This window comes from Rhamphochromis longiceps, linkage group LG3, assembly GCF_057381845.1.
Source record: "Rhamphochromis longiceps isolate RC_006_pf linkage group LG3, R_longiceps_female_GT1.1, whole genome shotgun sequence".
NCBI classification, from domain to species: domain Eukaryota; kingdom Metazoa; phylum Chordata; class Actinopteri; order Cichliformes; family Cichlidae; genus Rhamphochromis; species Rhamphochromis longiceps.
In genome coordinates this window covers 41,152,156-41,171,225 of record NC_140559.1, presented here as the reverse complement: position 1 = coordinate 41,171,225, position 19,070 = coordinate 41,152,156, and the positions used below count along the sequence as shown (strand labels likewise).

At 38.9% G+C, this 19,070-nt stretch overlaps 1 protein-coding gene across 2 annotated transcripts in view; it reads right to left on the bottom strand.

Annotated features, from left to right (window-relative positions):
- The window catches only part of gal3st3 (galactose-3-O-sulfotransferase 3), a 54,049-nt gene that overhangs the window by 30,882 nt on the left and 4,097 nt on the right, over positions 1-19,070 (bottom strand). The window contains exon 1 of one of the 2 annotated variants that reach the window (XM_085397824.1): positions 3,020-3,319. The exons of the other annotated variant lie outside the window; for it this stretch is intronic. The gene's annotated coding sequence lies outside the window, so the exon portion shown is untranslated. Of the gene's footprint in view, positions 1-3,019; positions 3,320-19,070 lie in introns of those variants that run through there. 2 annotated transcript variants of the gene reach the window in all.

The following is a 19,070-nucleotide window of genomic DNA, read 5'->3' as shown; positions in this document are numbered from 1 at the left end:
GAAAGGTAATTACCAAAATAAAACAAGAAGCCAAAAACTCAGAAAAAGTAAAGAAAAAGTTGTGGAAACAGAAGAACGGAACAAAATAAATACAAGGGAGGAAATCAGTGAAACAGACCTGGAGAGAAACTCAAATATCGACACCCAACAGAAAGCCACATACATTATTATACGTGTATAGAAAGTTACTCTTTATGATTCTGTATGAAGGCTTTTGCTAAACCGTATGTATATATCAATACAATAAACATTACAATATAGTACAATTTTTGTACTATAATCAGAAATAAGATGGACTAATATTGTCATGAGGGGGGTCTTTATTAAGAACCTGAAACTGTGTAGCTGCTGCAGTGTCTCTTTGGCCAGCACCACTGTGGTTTTCCTGGTGTCACGTGTTCATGTGAAGCAGAGAGAGCTTACCGACAATGACTGAAACTCACAGTGTGGTGTTCACAGTGGTCTCTTCACGTATGTGCACGCCATGAAGTTGAACGTCTTTTAATTTAATTTTTTTTCTTGTTTACTTCAAGGAAAATGATCTCTCTGTAAACACACTGCTGATGAAACAAAAAAAGTTTTGATGTTTCCTGTTTAAAGCGTAGCAACACAAACTGTGTGTAACACCTCCCGCATCTATGCTACTGACGATCAGCCACTGATGTTACTTCTCTGTAGATCAACATCTTTATGAGTTGTGAGCGACATTGTTTTCACATGTAATCACAAAAAACATCTGAGCTTCAGTTTCATACTTTTAAATAAATCCAGTGTTTAGGTTACTTGTGTCAGACCTCGCATATCTTTCTCTTGTAAGAAAATAAAATCAGAAAAAAAAAAAAAAGTTTAAGTAGCGCTGAACAAATAATGAGCTCACTGTTTGTTGAGGTGCTTTGTCTACAAAACTGTACTAACTGCACAGCAGAACGATTAAAAACAAGAGCAACATTACACAGACCAGCTCCGGTCTTGTAATTGGATACCATTACCCCATAAGCTGAACCCTCACCCCTGCATAACACAGGCTAATGAGCCAATAATCCAACATTCAAGCAGCAAAAGGAAAGATCAATGCATACTAGATCTACATTACGTTGTTATTGTAGTGAAAATCCCTGCATGCAATTAAAAGACGTCGGAGAAGGCGCCATCCTTATTCATACCCAATTATAACCAGGTCAAACGGCCTTAATTGGGTGTCTAGCTTGTTGATTATTTGTGAAGAAGGCGGATCGCACAGTTTATCATACTGATAGAAAAGAGGTCTCTGGTTAATTTTGGTTGTGTCTGCAGTGATAATTGAGAAATTAAAAAGCAAATAAACCATGATATTACCGTCAGTGTTGCGGGATTACTTGTGGAATAATTAGTGAGAGGAATGGACAGAAAGGATGTCCAGTTCTGATAAAACCTGGCAAACAGAAGCTCATCACCAAGGACTGATGAGGAAGGTTAATCCAAGGCAAAGACAGAATGAGAGACATTCAACAACATGTTATTTTTCATATAAAAGTGGTAAAAACTACATCTGTGGCTCATATGTAATCTGGCACTTATGCGAAACCCCGCCTAATGCACATTTTTTGACATGCATGCTAGAATGAGAGTCAGCAGGTATCCTGACAGATCTGGACTAAATGTCAAATCATCACAGTAACTGTAGCAAATATAATGATTACTATGGTTACGAAGCTAACAATGAGTCTAGTACAGACAGCTCTGTTTTTAAAAAAAAGTACTTAAAGAAAAAAACTGCCATCAGCACTGGAATTATAATGCTTCATTGCATGTGCTACACAGTCGTTTACAACCCATTTTCTATAATAGTTTGGACGCTGTGTAAAAGTGTAAATTAAAAAAACAGAAAACAATGATTTGCAAATCTCTTTTGTTCACCACCGAACATATGAAACACAATAAACTGAGAAAACGCACCACCTAAGGAAAACCTTTAGCTAATTTTGAATGTGATGGCAGCAACACATTTACCACTGCGTAGCATCCCCCTCCTCTTTTTGTAAAAAAGAGTCTGGATGACACTGAATCCATTTTTTCCCAAACGCATTTAAAATTTTGATTGGTCTGACCACTGAACAGTTTTGCACTTTGTTTCCATACATTTTAAAGGATTTTTTGCTCAGAAAAGACACAAGTGTCTCTGGATCGTCTGCCCGTATGACGTCTCTCTACATGATAGAGCTTTAACCTGCAGACAGTGATTTCAAATTGTTCCACAATCTGTAGATAGCGTTTTTTTTGTTTGCTCGTTTTTCTTCTTTTTGTGTGTGTGTGTGTGTGTGTGTGTGTGTGTGTGTGTGTGTGTGTGTGTGTGTGTGTGTGTGTGTGTGTGTGTGTGGGAGTACAGTAGAGATAACTGATGTGTGCATAATAATGTAATAGAGGTCTAAATGGTAAATGGCCTTTATTTGTATAGTGGTTTACTAGTCCCTAAGGACCCCAAAGCGCTTTACACATGCAGTCATCCACCCATTCACACACACATTCACACACTGGTGATGGCAAGCTACATTGTAGCCACAGCCACCCTGGGGCGCACTGACAGGATAGATGTAAACAGGATAGATGTAAACAGGATAGATGTAAACAGGATAGATGTAAACAGGATAGAAAGTCTTCTATGGAGTTCTTCCAACTCTATGAGGCATCATATTGCTTAGGAAAGTATAAATATATTTAATTCCTTTTTTCCAAATGACTAAAGGTGGTTCACATTCAACATTATCGTAAAGGATCAAAATTAGCAGAGCAGAAAAATTTTTATACCACACATTCTGTCGTCGAAGTCTGACATCTGCCTGACACACAAGTTAACTCAACACCGCCCTGTCTGTGTGATACAAGCTACTTCTGCTTGGAGCCACTACCCTGAAGCAGAGATAAGGAGCAGGTTACACAGGTAAACCACTTCACCTGCTTACTTTCAAACTGAGTGTTCTCAGACCCAGGATTTTTACGTTCTGGAAATCTAATCCTTTTTTGGTTTTGAGAAATTACTTACATTTGATCTGCGTGGGTCCTCAACAGAAACTCCAGCTTACTCCAGCAGTCCAAGTACATGCGCCTAGTATGGTTCGACTAACAGGGGAATCTAAAATGCTCATGGGTGTGAATGTGAGTGCGAATGGTTGTGTGTCACTCTGTGTCAAAGGAGCTCTGTGGTTAGCACTGAGACATCCTGTGCATTGCCTCTTGCCCTATGACAGCTGGGATAGGCTCCACCAACCCAACCCCTCAACCAGAAACAGAAATGAAGAAAATGGATCGATGGATAGATTTACATTAAAATATGATTTACTATTATATCCTTTGAAATGTAGCATTTGTCTTTGTTAAGTATTGTTTTTTAAAATTCTTTAATATTCTTCTGATGCTTTGTATAAGCTCCTTTATCTTCTTAAATTGAATTTTAACTTTTGCAGACTTCTTTTTATTGTCTTTAGCTGTGTTAACTCCCCACCTGTTAACTCTCACCCTTATAGGTCACATATATATTGTCTCCGTCTTCCTTTATGTTGTAATCTGCATGGTGTCCTCATAGAGGAGTATACCCTATATTAGTACTCTTTGTTTTTTCTTACGCTGGATTCCTTGTGCTGAAGTTTTTGTATTCGTTGATTTTTCCCTCTGTTTATCGCTCGACTTTGTAGTTTATAAGTTATCACCATTAAAAAAGTCATTAATGTTTCATTCCTGTGCCCTGCGTCCTGCATTTGGTTATACAAATTAACACACCCAATTTAATAGTTCCTTCTGGAGCCTCGTAAGACTTTCACATCACAGTTTTTGGATATGAAGCAAACCCTGCCCGACAATGATAAACAAACAAACTTTGATGTGAAAAATTGCAAAAAGTGCAATAACTCATTTCAGATCACTTGCTGCTGGATCATAACATGTGCCCATAATGGGCAGCGTGCCACGGAGGTGCTCTGCTGTGATTTTGACTGATGACCTATTGTTGTCATTTACACTCTTATTTCTGCACTTCTGACTAATTGCCGGACCAACAATAGGGAGTCTTATTCTACTCTCAGCTCCAACTGTCACCTCCAGACTGGAGTAAAGCAGCATCGGAATGATGAATTCCAAATTTTGAATTCTGCACAGAGTGTCAGTCCAGCTTCGCACGGGGCAGTGCCTGCAGATAACCGGCCGCTCTGAACCGAGAGCTGCTGTTTGAATAATTAACCACAATGGAACAATAAACAGGCTGTTCCCACAAGCTTTCCTTATTCTGAAAATGTCAAAAGCAGATGGCACGCCGCCTGCGGCAAAACTTTGGTGTGGAGAGAAGCAAGAATGTACCGTAGGGGGGGGAAACAAGCGAGGCAACATAATAAAAAAAAAAAACCCTTCTTATTTTTTTTGAACAGAGGGGGAAGAACAACTGACCCAGGCTTCTTAGCTAATACTGATATAGAAATGCAAGTGTCCTTTGTCATACCGTGCCGAGGTGAGTCTTTTTATTAGTGCATCGCCACAGGCGAACATAAAGGCAACGATGGCAGAAACAAAACAGGAGAAAAAGCCGAGATATTCAGCACGCAGATGATCACACAGATGAGATCCAAATGGAGAAAAAGTGTTGAGCGGAGAGAAAATATGCAAACACAAAGTCATTGAAAAGACAAAGGCAAGTTGCAGGGCTGATGGAGGAGGATAAAAGTACGAGTCGAACAAAGTCCTTGTGGTTTGACTTTGTCCTCCCAGTTTCACGGGAAAGCAGAGGAGCTATCTCGTGAGATGAACGCTTGGTCTGTCTTCCCACTTTCAGCGAAACGAAGGAAGAGGGAAACAATAGCAGTACAGTCAGGGCCTAATAAACTCATGCTGTTCAGGTCATGAATGATTACATAAAAAATGTCAGTACTTTCCTGTTCCATTATTCTCAGGGTTGTGCTTTGGGTTTTCCTTTCCTGTTGAAGTAGCTCACATGTACAGTAGCTGCAATGGTCTGTTCACACCAAATGCAAATTTAAGTTTCAGGGGAGCACAAAATTCAAACGCAAATGTGAATCGTCACAAATTTGCACTGGGAGACAGCGTTTACAAGAATTGGTAGGATTGCAACTTTAAAAATTGAGGACAAGCTCTGTGTGATTCCACCTTGATAAGGCGAGCCGTGTCGTAGGATTTGGACTTGGTGTTATTGGTATTTGGGCAATAATGTATTCTGTAATTTTGTTTGTACACCACCACAGTGGGTTTTAAATCAAGCAATCAATATGTGATTAAAGAGCGGACTTTCAGCTTTAATTCAAGGGGTCTAACTTGCATTATCTCTTCTCTGCAGACAAGTTGGCGTCTTTCACATAAGCTTCAGGTGACCAAGGCTTTGCATCTGTTTGGACCAAAGCCACACCAATTTTTCCAACAAACCTCCAGCAAGCACTTACAATCAGTCGGTGGTTGCCAAACGGTTGCTATGATCGAAGCCATAATTAGCTAGCATAGCTTTTTTCCAAAATTTGCTACAACTGCCAAATAAGATCAAAGCGCATCAAACACAAGTGACAATTCTTAAAATATGCTTCTTTCATATTTAAAACCAAAATGTATGTCCTCGTTGTTGTGTACTTTCTGTCCTCCCTGTGCCACTGCGTAGCATCAGTGCATAAGTATTAGCCTCAAAAGACCCCTGTAATATTTGAGGTACTGACACCTGAATTAGATTCTTTTCCTTCAAATTGTTGCTCCAGTGAAAAAACAATATCCACACGAACATAAAAAAACTTTCACCTTTTTCTTTGAAGTTTTATTTCCACAGCACCTGAACAGATTGCATCAGCTCTTGCAAGAAAAAAAAAAAACATGTGAGGCTCTAACCGCTGGGCCAGACACTGCCATTATACAGAGTAGTGATGCAGACAGAGTCCCACAGAGAGGAAGAGGAATATCAGGAGGAGGGAGGCCAGACGGGACAGGCGAGGCGGCAGTAACAGAGATCGCCCTCCCGCCGCTGAGAGAAGCTGTGTAAGACCGTAATCAGATTTCACACATCGCTCGAGCATCTCAACCAAACACCCCGACTCTGCGGCAGTCAGGTGGCTGAACTGATGTGTGTTACAGGACAAGTAAAAGAAAAGCAGGGTGTTGAGTCATTCTACAGAAATACTGATATTATATTTTATTGAATTTCCACAACCATTTATTTGCTCTAACAATGAAAATATTCGAAGAAAATTGAAAGAAGTTTAGCGATGTAATCCTTCACCTTTAGGTGTAACAAAATTGAATGTATGTAAAATAACTATCGAATGACACACTTTATTTGATGTAACAAAAAAACAAACACATGGTAACACCAGCGACTCAATGAACCATCAGGGGACATATATGGCACTCAATGTAAATGTACCTGCCATTTATAATGATGCACGTGAGGATTTGCGTAAAATATTCAGTTTTTATGTAAAAGAACTGTAAATGAACGTCACTAGTGTTACCAGCAGCAACTGAGTAATGACTCTGGTCTTAGCCATAAGGAAGCTAACAGCAATAACTGTCATGAAGCAAGTGTCATGAAAAAAAATGGACCCAGGACTCACAGACAAACCAGTAACTGGAAAATGAATTAGGTTGAGTGAATAAGTCCATAAACACAGGGGGCAAAATCCAAACTCTTAAACAGAAGCACAGGGATCCCAAACAGAGACTTTTTCCAAGTGTCTTTGTCCAAGGGAAGTGTCCAAAATAGCATGACATCGAGCCTAACACGCCTAACGAGACAAACGCTGACAAGATACAAGGGAACGCGAGGGAAGCAGTCGAAACTGAAACACAGGAAACTAAAAATACACTGCAGCTCTAACCACCATAGGTTTACTTCCAAAAGGTTTCAACCTTAAAACTGAAGTAATGATCTGATCAAGCACATAAACCAGGAAATACACAAAAAAGACATGAAACTTGAACAGAAATGAAGCAAAAGGGCTCACTGCTCAGATAAGATACTGTTTTACTGTAACACAGGTGTTATTGTTAGAATGACATATTGGGGTTTTTTACTTTAATATTTTTGTACAGACCAGGGACAGAAAACGTTCCACTGAAAGCTGCTGACAAAGTGTGTTTGCATTCGTTTTTGAGGTTATTAGCTGTGCACAGTTTGTGCATGTGTGCATATCCATTTTGCTTACACACCTGTATTTACAGTCTTCCTGTATTTGTGTGTCTGTGCTCTTGCAGAGGATATTTTCAGAAGCTGAGGACAAAAGTCTGACTTTTGACTGGAGTTTGAGTTTCAGAAGTCAGAGAAGACGAACACGAAGTGTCACAGTAATGTGGTGCTGACATTTTCAGTGGGGCAAGGTGGTAAAACATGTGTGCAGCTGCTTAAAGGAAGGTTTTCGTTTTTCTATACCTTATTATAAAGATTGTGTCACACGAGATCCATTCACATGACAAAAGCAGTCTCGTGAGCCTCAGGGCATAAACGAAGCAACTTGTCAGGCAGACTGAAACTAACTTGAACTGTTTGTGAGAACCTATAGCACAGGTGTAGGGGTGGCCCCAGACTGACAGCCTGTAAACCCTCAGGCTGTCCTATACATTTATTTTTTTAATGTTTGCTTTCAAATAAGTTAAGCTGTATTTGCAAGCTCGATCATATGAACGGTTCAGGTATCTGATACCATGCTCCTAATCGAATTGCATGACTGCCCCCAAAACACACATACACCAAACAAAATCACAATAAAACACACTATTTGTGCTGCATGTCTGCACTCCTTCCTGCTGAAGAATAATAAGATGGTATTACTTCTTTAGTCAATTAAAAACTATATTAACAAAAACTAGTTATTATTATTAGTGGTGGATTTTTCAAACTGTTCCTTTATGAAACTAAACAATAAACCCACCTCAGTACACATAAAACTGGATTTCTGAAAAATTGTGTTCATAAAATAACCAAAGTAAAAATTATTATTCTGCAGAAAAATGCTTTCTTGATTAATTTTACTGCTGCAAATGTTAAAGACTGAGCTCATTTTAAATGCTTTATGTTCTGTTTTATGTCCAGAATCATATTCTATAAATCCCGTTTGTAGTGGCTGCGCTGTGAGGAGCACACATCTGTAAAAAAAAACAGCTGTTTTTGTGATTCATCTGAATTTAAAAAATATATATATTCAAATCTAATCATAATGCAGTGACATGATAACTCTTCAATATTTACAGAAGGATAAAAAAATAATGAAAAATAAAGTTGGATGTTGGCAAACCAGCTGGTTAAAGGTATTAAGATCAGTCAACCTTAAGAACCAAACAATTTTTCATATTCTTCTTATCTGAAAGTGCTGCTGAGCCTGCAGCTGGTCAACTTCTTTTTTAACTATATGAGACCTGTTATGTATGTATGTAGACATTAATAGATTAAAACAAAAACACTTGGTGACAAGTGTTTTTGTTTTAATCTATAGAAATAACTATAAACAAATACAAACTGATAGCTCAGTAAGGTGTAACTGTTCAAACACACATTGTTTTACTTATAGGCGCACAGTTTGTGTTCGCAGGCATGCATGTGTGCATATCCATTTTACTGCTTTCACACCTCTATTTACAGTCTTCCTGTGCCATGCTTACTATCTGTGCAGTGGATATGTCATTCATTTTGCGTATAATGTGAGTTTGTGTCATCCTAAAGTACTTCTCTTTTCTCTTCCTGTATCCCTGCCACTCTCTACAGAAGGAAACTATTGAAAAGGGGAGGGAGTGTGTCCTCAGGGCACTACCTTTTTACCTGAATGAAGACCCAAGCATCCTCTTCAAAGAATAATTGGTTGGTAATTTTAGTTTAGTTTTTTATTTGTATTAAACCAAATTTTGAATAACTAATGTTGTTGCATGTTCTAATGTTGTTGTTGTTGTAATTTGCATGGAACCTGTTTAAATGTTTTGGGGAATCTTCTTGTATATCCAAACTATGTATATTTATTGTTGAATCTGTAGTCTAAAATAGTGGCACACTGGGGTGCATGTTCCTAATATTGTGTTTACTTCATTAAAGGGTAGCTTTGGCCCTTTTTTTTTTCTTTTTTCTTTTTTTTTTAAAAACTGGACGCCATTTTTCTATGTTTTTGTGTCTAAGCTACAGCTGTTCAGAGGGAGCTGGAACAAATTACCCATGCTATCTTTACCATCGAAAGAGCTGATTCCAGCACTCCTCCAGCCGATGTGGGTATAACCATCTACCATGTGTCCTGCATGACCTGGAAGACCTGGCCTCTGCATGTGCACTCTTAATGGGTGGGATATATGCACTGAATCTCAGTTAACCTCGAGACTGAAAGCTTTCTTTGAAGTACTTCAGAAGCTCTTCCTTCATCTGTACGTCAGCAGACTCTTGACCAAGGTACAGTTGCTCAAGAATAAACTGAATGAATAAGCCAACCCTTAATTTGGATGATGAATGTTCTGTCAGATGGACAGAAGTTTTTCGGAGGCTGAATGGGAATAAAATGGTAATTTGTAAATGACAGATAACGGGAAAATTACATTTAAGAGAAATTTAGAACATTTTGAAAAGTTTGTAAACTACTACAATTTGAGAGATTTTACTCTTGTGGGGGGTCAGTAAGAGACAATCAAAAGTATTGAGATTTAAAAGATTTAATTGAGAGATGATACTGCACCAGAAATGTTGAAGGGTGGTGTGTATATTAGCGTTCAAGGCATATTGTTATGAGGTGGAAATATGTTCATATTCAGTTTGTGTTACATTGTGTGCATTGTAAAGGTAATTGCAATACATACTAAGAATAAGGGTAAGTTAGGAATGCAGGATGAATGTATATTTTGCGGACTTTTAAAGGCAAACAATTGTTTCCATGTTAAAATGTTTACAACTCGAGTTTTTTTGCCCAAACACTGGTAAAATAAATGTTGACAGTGGCGAGTGTTAAATAGTTACTGCTGTGCTGTTGCAAAAAAACTGAACGCTGACAAGCTGTTTTATTGTTAGACCATAATGTTGGCATGTTTTATTAAAGTTTTATTTGGGATAGTGATATAATTTCTTTGATTGCTAATATCAGTGGACTATTTATTATTATTATTATTATTATTATTATTATTATTACATTAATTTTTTTTTTAAATTGTGGCTGTTGAGGTGGACACTTCACTTTGCATTGTTAAAGGAAAGCACTTCATTGGCGTTGTGTTACTGGACTGACCCTAAGCAATCATTGCAAATAGCAACTTTGCTATCCATTTTAGACACTAAAAGAAAAAACACTCCACAGACCTTACTAGCATCACATGTGCATAACTCAAGTGTCATCTTATCAATGTGTTATGTGGTCTTCAATGTTTGTTTGTTTTTTCTTCTATTTCTGGCAGATACAGACATTTAATTTAAAGTCTTGATGTTGCATCTGTCTACATACTGTTAATTACTAACCCTAATGAGCTGTCGTGTTTTGTTTCGGACCGGTTTTACACAAATGCTCACTGAATGTGTTGGCAATAAAAGAAATTTTAAAAAATAAGTTGGATGTACTTAATTCATTTGTGTGAAACCTGTTGACAAAATAGATTTATGTAAAACTAATTAGTAAAGCACAAGGTGGCTGAAAATATAATATTTGAATTAATCTAACTTAAATTTAACATTTTACTGCCACAAATAAGAAATGTGTTGAAGTAACTAATCTAAACTATCTAACCTGTAAATATATAATCTATGTTCATACAACATAACTTGATTTAGTTAGTCTTAAATATGTCTTGTTAATCTTAAGTAGTTTTTTTTTAATTAGATGAACTAAAGATTTTTGCTTTAAACTAACATAATGCAATTTCATGGAACCTGTTGACAAAATAATTTTAATTAAAGCCAACGTTTCATTTTTTTGAGTGTATGTGTATCACATAGTGTCACAGTAATGTAGTGCTGATATTTTCAGTGGGGCAAGGTGGTAAAATATGGGGTGTGCAGCTGATGGCGACGCTTAAAGGAAAGTTTTCGTTTTTCTAACTTGAACTGTTTGTGAGAACACAGGTGTAGGGGGTGGCCCCAGACTGACAGCCTGCAAACACTCAGGCTGTCTTTGGTCATATTGAAACCTGCTTGCAAAATAAAATGAGCAGGTGTGCCACAGAAGTTAGAGAGCCTGAGCAGCTACCCTCGGAAAAAATGAATAAACTTTTCTGTTGGTGATCGGATCGAATAGTTAGACGTCTATTATTGATATATACTGAGGTGTAAAGGTCGCCAGATCTTCTTATCTTCTTATCTTTATGGGGGAAAGAGTTGAAGCAGGACTAAAGCTTAACTTTTGAGGAAAGGTTGAGTTTTAGAAGTCAAAGAAGACAAACATCAAGTGTGATTTTTGTTTGTTAATTCCTTATTATACAAACTGGGTAAGATGAGATCCAGTAACACAACATATGCAGTCTGTCATCAAAAAAATCACTCAGCATGTAAACAGTCATCGGGCTAACTGAAATATGGTATTATGAATAGAGATGGACCGATCTGATATTAAGTATCGGTCCGATACTCAATTCAATTCAATTTTATTTATATAGCGCCAAATCACAATAAAAGTCGCCTCAAGGCGCCTCATAGATACTGATCTAAATTACTGGATCGGATATCGGAGAGAAATAAAAAATGTAATCCGATCCATTAAATATCACGACAGCACCTCACAAAACTTGCGACATGGCGTAACTCGGCTCATAACCCTAGCGCGTCGGAGCAGTATGCATCACGTGATAGAGCGGCTGTGGCGTGTGAGACCTGCTGTCTGGTTCAGCATTTGTGGCCTCACTACCAAACTGTCATTTCATCTCCGACAAAGTTATCCCAGAGAAGTAAAGCAGGTGTGTAAGTACATCTCTGAATGTTTGTAAAGCATTCCCGTGTTAAGCTTAACAACCGAGCGACTGCCTCTTCTCTCTCTCTCCCTCTCCTGCTGCTACTTCAATCATGAAACTGATCAATGATCAGCTGATCGGCTTTTCTGTCGCGAGTCTGTCTCTCTTGTTTGTTTTTGGCCCACTTCGCACCAGAAAGAGAAAACCAGCAGCTGAACAACAGCAGCACACTGAAAAAAAGGGATTGGCCAGCTCTTGGATTTACGTAAGCATCTTGCGTGTATTTAACACAATTGCCTCATGCTTTAAAGTTAAGTGTAACTACATAGTGTAGAAACTACATGATATGCAGAGAGGCTAGATTAAATTGTTCATATCATGTTCAAGTGAAGTAAGTCAATATTATATCAATGTTAAATCCCACGACACTGCACGGGTTTCAGACTCGCGCTCTTTAGATCGTGGTTTCAGGAAGGCATCCATCTCAGTCAAGTCGAGCAGCCACCTCTACTTTTTTTAGTATACCAAAAAAAGTAAATTGTGTGGTTGTTACATTAAAAAAGTCTAACTTGTAATTTGAACACAATAATTTCATGTTTCTATGAACTTAATTAAATCATGAAGAATCTGTACGAAATTCAACAACTTAATTTGTTCTTATTGAGACGACCTGATACAATCTAGTAAGAGTGGTTAGTTGCTGAACTCATGAAATTCACAAGATCGCACAAGATTTCAAACTGCAGGAAAATCACTGGAGTTATAAGAGGCAGACAACTACACGCACACACACACCACGTGCATGCTGCTATTTATTGTGTATTATTACAAAAACAAAACAATTCTGCATCAAATACAGGAAATCACATTTCCTAGATTGTTGGCATGGTGGTTAGTGCTGTTGCTTCACAGTAAGAAGGTCCTGTGTTCAAATCCACATTCTGGCTAGTTTGCAGGTTTCTCTCTGGGTATTCTGGTTTAAAGTCATGCAGTTATTAGAGTTAGGGTTAACTGGTGATTCTAAATTACCTGTGAGTGTAAATGGTTGTTTGTTTCTATGTGATAGACTGGTCAGCTATCCAGGGTGTACCCTGCCTTGTAACCTATCACTTCAGGGTTATTTCCCAGCCCTCCTGCAACCAGGATAAAGATAGAAGGATGGTAGTTGTTGAAGACCCATTGAATTTTTATGGTAACCAGGATCTAGACTTTGTTGAACATTATGTAATATGAAGACAGCATGTAGTATTTAAGTGACCAAGTAGTACTGGGGTAAAAGTTATTGAATAGTGTTGAAATAAAATGACAAAATTGTGAAGGATTAAAATATTCCAAGAGCTCAATTTACTTCATCTGAACATGTTTCAATCGCGTTTTATGAACACAAAATGCACAGGTTTACTGAATATGAAAAAGTTGTGTTGATTTAACTCAGTTGTTTAAGTTTCTGCCAAAGCAAAACATTTGTGTGCAACCAATGTCCACTATTGAATCAAGTAAATCCAACATGGCCTTTTTTTCAGTGCACGTTTAAGCTTGATAAGCTGTTGTTAGAATTTATTTAATATTACTTTCTACACCAGGATCATTTTCTGCGTAGCTGACGCTGGTAACTGTGCAGGGGCGGATCTAGCAAAGTTTAGCCAGGGGGGCCGATAGGGCATGAACAGGGAAAGAGGGCACAAAGACATACTTTTCTTTCTTATTCTCATTTAAAAGGTCTAGCTTTTAATAAATAATTATCTGAATCTTACACCCAAATTTTAATCTGATGTAAAAAGTATAGAAGTCCATTACTGTATATAGTAACTGTTAAGTCTAATATACCCTAGTAAGCTATAGTACTTTTTCCTTTGTGAAGGTACCATCTGTGCTGGTGGCTGATGGTTCCCTATTTTTTTTTTTTTTTTTGGCTGGGAGCTTGCAGCCCTATTAATTAGGTTGCTTACTCTTTAAAATACCAGAATAAGAAGGATGGAGCAGGTTTAAGTTCATTAGATTGATCAGTATTGCTGAACTATGAAATATTTTGGGTGCAGTATATTTTTGCATACAGGTATAACAGAATAGCTTTAGTGTTTGTTTGTTTTTTTAAACTTGAATTTGAACTTATACAAAATGCAGCAAGATATTAAAAAAACAGTTTTAATTAAAAAACACACTATATCGGATTCATATCGGTATCGGCCGATATCCAAATTTATGATATCGGTATCGGACATAAAAAAAAAGTGGTATCGTGCCATCTCTAATTATGAACTAACTTGAAAGTCAGCGATTTCAAAATGTTATGTTGAGTGATAACCTAAGGTGGTGGCACCAGGTTGAAAGACAGCCCGCAGGTCCATCCATATACATTTTTACAGCCATAGGTTTAAGCATAAGTTTTGTTACATATGCAAGCTGATCATATGAAAGGATGGGCAGCTGACGCTTTGCTGCTAATCCACTTTGTTTAAACTTGAACTGATTTATCACTCTTTAAGGGTATTTGTTAGAAGTTATGGAAAACATTTCATTATGTGAACTGTCCTCACATTGCTGGAAGCACAGCTGTGTGAGTGTTGTGCTCTTGGAGATCGTGCTGTTAGGACTCAGCCAGCTTCTCTGTAAAAGCCTAATAATGGTTCGAATCCACTTAACGGCTACCCTGAGGTACCCCTGAGCAAGGTACCGTCCCTACACACTGCTCCCCGGGCGCCTGCTTAGTGGGCTGCCCACTGCTTCACTGAGTGAATGGGTCAAATGCAGAGAAAAACAAGTAATTTCCCCATGGGGATCAATAAAGTATCCATTATTATTATTATTATTATTATTATTATTATTATTATTATTATTATTATTATAACAGAGGCCCTCCGGCCAGAAAACGGATTAATTAAGGGTCCACACCAGAATCCCCAAGGGGCGGGCAGCCCTGTGCATTGTAACTCCACGTAATGCACACACCAGCGCACAGATGCTGCTGCGAATAAATAAGGCACATGCACACACACAGGTAAGCAGACCTCATGATTAAAAACCCAAACACACAGGTAAAAGGAGTCAAAGTGTGTAAGAGCCCGCCTCTAACCTGACACCGGCAGCCTCCGGAAGAAACATCGTTAGCACTTCACGGAGGCTTTTACTTGCCTGCCTGGGCAGCTCAGCACACTCATTAAGTTCCTCCTCTTTATTAGACCAAACATATTGTTTCAGGATGAAAGAGGTGCAAGGCAGGTGGTAAAAATAAGACGAGAATAGTCTAAAGAAAACAGAAAAAAACTGTCTTTATTCCCCCTGTGGTCCTTAATCAAAAAGAACGAGAAATTTAAATATTCGAATTTCAATAATTCAAGCTGCACAATAAAATAGTTTCCTCGGGTAAAATAAACAGCACAACACAGTGAGAAATAAATCCGCTGAAAAAAATAATTGTTTGCACTGACATCAGCTGAAAATGGATTATCATCATCAAACTATTACAGTGTTCAGCAATAAATAGCCGTGTGTTTGTCAGCACTGCTCGGCCCTCGGAGGTGTCCTCTATTGATCCGTATGCCTCATCCTCCTCCTTGTAGCCTAATGAATAAGAGGTAATAGGATCCAGTCTATTGAAAAGAAGCTCTCTTTTTTTTTTTTCAAACTGAGCCAAAGTGAAATATATTGTAAGTCCCTCAACACACGCTGCGATACTTCTTTAGTTCGTGGCATCGGGAGTTCTCTGTGATGAAGCTCTTTGCTAGTGTGGAAAAGCGATATTCAGTTTCGAGTATCTGTTTTCTGGCTGAAGTCGAGCCAGTGATTCTATAGATAACATATCGAATGGCCTGCCGGAGTTAATAGCCACCACAGTGTGCTCTCACCGGCCATTATCATTGTTCTTATGCTCTGTTTTATGTGGCTTTATGGGCACTTTAAGCTTCCCGTTTCATCCAAGGTCATGGGAACCGAGCTATTTGGAGGGCAACGACAGGATGTAAGTACACCGCCCAGCTTTTTCAATCAGAATTGCCATCAAGGGCCAGAGTACCCAAACCCACTGTATCTAACCTTGTTTCACTTCAGGTTGGCTGAAGTTCCACAGAAATCAATTTCAAAACAAAATAAAGGTAAAGCCTGTTATGAGTTTGTGCCACCAGCTCACATTCATCCCACTGGCAGAAATAATCTGATTATGGCAAAACCTCTAATCTGATCATCTTGATTAGAATTAGAAGTTTCATCATAACCTGGTAGATTCAACCAGTTACAGCTATGTTTGGTGTTGGTTTGTTGGGAAAAAATATACTATTTAGTAGCTCGTCGTTTGCTTTTCAATCACCTGAGCACCTCACTTTATTTTTGGAAAGTATGCTAAAACATCCATTTTTACTGAGCAGATGTTACATCCATGTTTGTTTGTTGCTAATTAAGGTTATGCAATGTAAAAAATGAAAGGTCAAGAAGAGTTACTAAAGGTACAATGGTGTTTCCAAGATTAAGGATGAACTTATAACTTCATAATCCACAGTTGTGCTTCTGCCCTTTGCGATCACGTGTCATGAATGTTGAATGAGAGCCATGAATACAGTGATGTGAAAAACGACGTTTTCTCAGGACTCTTTGCTGCCCTGCTTCTATAGAAATAAAGAGGGTAAGTAGAAGCCATGTGCTGTGAATCAAATGCACTTGATTGACTGATCATCAATAAGTGTGAGCACCTCTATAAAAGCAAGAAGTCCACTCTTGGAAAGATTGCTGATATGGAGACTTTTCGCAAGAGTGGACGACCCAGCAAATTGACCCCGAGGTCAGATTCGTGCAATGCTCAAAGAAACTGCTAAAAGCCCAAGAGCTGCATGTCAAACTCTACAGGGCTCAGCTGTTTGGAAGAACTGCAGGAGAAAGCCTCTTCTCTCAAAGAAAATCCCAGCAGCTCAGATTAGGTTTGCAAAGTTGCATTTGAACAAAACCAGAAAAACTCTGGAACAATGTCCTTTGGACAAGGGCGCAAAGTGGAGATGTCGGACCATGATGCACTGCACCACATTTGGAGAAAACCAAACACAGCATATCAGCACAAAAACCTCATAACAACTATCAGTGCGGTGGTGGAGGGGTGATGATTTCGGCAGTCATTGAGTGAACCATGAACTCCTCTCTATACCAAAGTATTCTAGAGCAGCGGTCCCCGAGGTCCGGTACCGGTCCGTGAGTCGTTTGGTACCGGGCCGCGAGAGTTGAGGCTCAGGTGTGAAATGTGTGGTTTTCAGGGTTTTTATCGGTTTTCAGCGTTATTTTGTTATCGTTTTTATCATTAACTCGGTTTTCCTGGGTCTTTTCACGTGTGTTATGAATAAATCTTCTTTATTTCGGTACCGGTACTAGTTTTATTTTGTTGTATTTATCTGTGACACCTTAAAGGCCGGTCCGAGAAAATTGTCGGGCATAAACCGGTCCGTGGCGCAAAAAAGGTTGGAGACCACTGCTCTAGAGAATCTGTCCTACAGCTAAACTTCACTCAAATTGGGTCTTGCAGCAAGACACATAACCTCCCGACCAGGTTATGTTTTCAGTACAAGTTACCATGGTGATGTTAGCCAAATAAAATGAGAGCCACCTTCATGACGCCGACAAACTTTAAACTCAGATTACCTCACAAACCCTTGATTCTTGCTTCATCGTGCACTCATCAATCTTATCAGATAATAACACGTACAACAGATAGCTCTCAATTACCATCAGTCGCCATATTCATTACAATAATAAAACAGACACCAAAGGAACTGAACACACTGACAAGTCAGAGATTACAGTAGCATGAGGGAGACCTACACAGCGCTATGCAACATTAGAAGTTTTAATGTTGTGGCTGATTGGTGTTGCACCATGTGATCACTGCAATTAGCTGAGAGAGCATCAGCAGCTGCTAGATGAGGGGTTTGTGCCTCTCAGGGTAGTTAAACTGGAAACCACCCCAAATTATTCCTACTCGAGGATGGTTGTCATTATAATAACATTGATTTCATTTATATTCTCACACAGAATCATTGTAATGATAACTGTAATAAACACAATTAGATATCAGTCAAACTATAGGACAGGGCTCTTTGATCAGAAAGAAAGCCTGATCATCACTGTATTTTGAAATTTAAAATATTTGTGTTATTTGGGTAAATTGATGAAAATCTGCATATTTCTAAGTTAACCTCATGGTGTCCCCTGCACCGTATACGCTCTGACTGAATAGCGCAATAAAGAAAGCTTAAATGTTGTTATTACCCCAGTCAGATTAGTCATGGTGCTATTCATAGTACTGAGAAAAAAACAACCTCAGGCTCTGGTTCACTCAAACACTTTCCAAAAGTCTAAAGAGCAGAGAGTGTCTGAATGGAAAAAAAATTCAAGGTCAGGACTTTGGAAAAGGGAGGACTCTGCTACGTAGAAGTTTGCCCGACAATAACAACAGCACCCAGACCAAGATGCTCTCTGTATTAATAATGAATAATGCATTTTCGTGCAGGGCCATCGAGATACAGGACTTTGCTCCCATAATCTTTCTGCCCAGACCGTTTTAATCCAGGGTCTGCTGGTATCTGGCTATCGGACATCTACAAGTAGATGAAAGCGTTCGTACCAAGGGCAGCTCCCTGGAGCCGGGCCCAAACCCCGACAAAAACCCTCGCCCATCTGTCTTCATCTGGCATCAGCAGCCAGAACCACACATGACAGGGAACCGGGATAAAAGCCTGTCTCGTTTTGTGACAAGCAATAAAGAGCGCTCTAGCATTCATTTTTCATTGTGAAGTCTTTGCTCTCTAACAATTATACAACAAATTACTGATGTCTCTTCTTCTTCATCTAGCAGGCTCCCCCAAGGAATCAATCACAACCAGGGATATCAATGATATGCGGCACCACGGGGGGGTGACAAGAGGGCATTTTCAACTCTACACCCTCCATTTTTGTATCCAGTAAAGCCTCTAATCTGAAATAAGGTGCATGCCTGCACATCAAAATCTATTTGCTCCTGAGCCACAATGAGGAGAAAATGTACCTTTGCACTAATGCATCAAAGTGGCTGAAAGTTGGCCAGTTTTCAATGTTTGTTTGTGCGTGTCTGTGTGCGCATGCATGCTTCTGCAAGGAGGGTTGCTCAAGGCCAGCATCAACCTAACAGGGGATCAAGTGGATGCTGTCTGCGTGAGAGAATACATGTCTGTGTGTGTGTGTGTGTGTGTGTGTGTGTGTGTGTGTGT